Genomic DNA, 2,253 nt, shown 5'->3' on the forward strand with positions numbered 1-2,253 from the left:
GGAATTTTTAACATGTCTATAATTTTTAATTTTCTACAAGCAACATGATTCATTGTTTATGAAGAAATAATCAACTTCTAAAAAATTTACTATGCTAGAAATAGGCCAGGATTAAATTGGATTAACTAATAGGCAGAATTACATAAAATAAAAGTGAATAGTAGATTTAGAGTTTAACAACATTGCAATTAATGAACATAAACAATATAAGCTCTGCTATAGCTATGTTGGGCTATGTATTAACACTTAGTAGTAGTAACAGTAAACTTTATTCAGTATTAGCTCAGTGTCTGCTACTATCCTAATGTCTTATAGATATGGAATCCTTTAATCCCCATAACAATGTCTGGTAGGTACTATTGTTTCCTTATTTTACAGATGAAAGCACTGGGGCACAGAGAGTTTACATAATTTGCCCATGCTTACAAAATTGGTGAATTTGATAAAGGCAACGTTTGAACCCAGGCAGCCTGTTTCTGAAGACTGTGCTAAATTGCTATGCATCCTGTTTCTCTGCAAACAAATATTCAATCAATTTAGTAGAAAATAAAACCATGTATTTAAAAATCATACAAGAATGGAGAGTTGATAATTATAGAGGATTTAAAAAGCTGCCATGTGAGTATATAGGAAGTAGGTTAGGAAGTTAAAATACTGCTAGACTTAACAAGTTGCAAGCAACTTTTAGAATTTATGAAAGCATATAATCTAAGGGTGATTCAGGCCATATAAAATCTAATTAAGGAAAAACCAAAACACCTCATACCAAATGCAGAAATCTCTTCCTTAGAAATATTTTCATACAATCAGTCTGTACGCTTGTGTATTTCCAGTGACAAAGTCAGCCCTGTTTCACATACTCTTCCAATTCCAGCTAGAGAGCTCTAATCTTCAGAATTTTGTTAATTTGAACAAAATGCTTCCTTCCATTTAACTTCTAGACATTAAACCCAAGCGTGTCCCAAATGGGAGAAAAAGTACTCTCTTTCGTATATAATGGCATAATCTCATAAATACTTGAGAGTAACTGTCTTGGGTATTTCCCTTTAGCTTTTTCTTCACACTAAATATCTTTAAAGTTCTTTCATAAATGTAACATCTGTTTAGGGAATATATTCTGTGTTCCAGGCACTAAAGAAACAAAGACAAATAAAGAAGTTGTTTTTCCTCAATAACTTGCATTCTAGAATAGGAAAACATCGCACCAAAGAATGCTTTAGAGATACTCTTCAATGCTAGGCCAAAACTCTATCATGGGAAAATTTGTAAATTTTTTCTCCAAATTAGAATCTATTCTCTCTATGACTTCCTCCTAATCTACCACCCTAATTAGTTATACTAACAAGAAAAAAACAATGATGCTAAATTTAACACATTGCCTGGAACATGGTAGATAGTAGTGCGGCATATACTCTGCCTTTCCAGATCAACTCGGCAGCCTTCTTTACCCTGCTTTGTGCCCTGGGAAGTAAACTCTAAAGGTTGCTTCAGCCAAGTTCTATTACATTCCAACTTCTAGTTGGGTTCAGTCAGTAGGAGATGCCAGTAAGAGACAAGAGGGTAGAAGGAGACAAAGAGGCCAAGATATTTATTCCCTGTGTTCTGCTTGCTAGCCCAAGGTTTGGCAGTGACTTTCTTCCCTATCTTTTTGTTCGTTTGTTTGTTTTACTCTATTAATGACAGGACTTAAAGTATCTATGAAAATGTTATTTTGATGAAATATTAAATATCCTTACTTTTGTTGTAGACATCATATTCCTTCTCACAATGTTGACATTCTTTTTTGTTTATTTATTTAAGGCCTCAGTTCCTGCTATGCCCCTGTCCCCATGGCTATAGCTTTCGCTGGATTCTAACATGTAATTATTACCTTTCCTTGTCCTTTTAGGCCTACGGTTGGTAATAGCTTCCTGCTATCACCAGCCAAGCTCTGGGAGTCTCACCACTCCTGACTGGTTCCCTGAGCACTGTGCACACTTTGTAAAACAGTCCCTCCATTAAAGTGCCCTTCGGAATGTGCTGTCCCTTTCTTGCTGGGACTCTGACAGACCCTCAAACAAGGTTTGCTGAAAAAAATGCAGACCATGTTTTTCTTAGAGAGCTCATGCATTATGATCATTGTCAAACATCTCGATCTTTCCTGGAATAAGGCAGGACAGCCAGAAATGATGGGTAAAGGGGGGCAAATTATTTTCCTAGCCACTGGAATTATTTCACCTGTCTTCTACTAAGTAGGCTGTTCCAATTTTCTCC

This window comes from Propithecus coquereli, unplaced genomic scaffold (assembly GCF_000956105.1).
Source record: "Propithecus coquereli isolate 6110/MARCELLA unplaced genomic scaffold, Pcoq_1.0 Scaffold19, whole genome shotgun sequence".
NCBI lineage: Eukaryota > Metazoa > Chordata > Mammalia > Primates > Indriidae > Propithecus > Propithecus coquereli.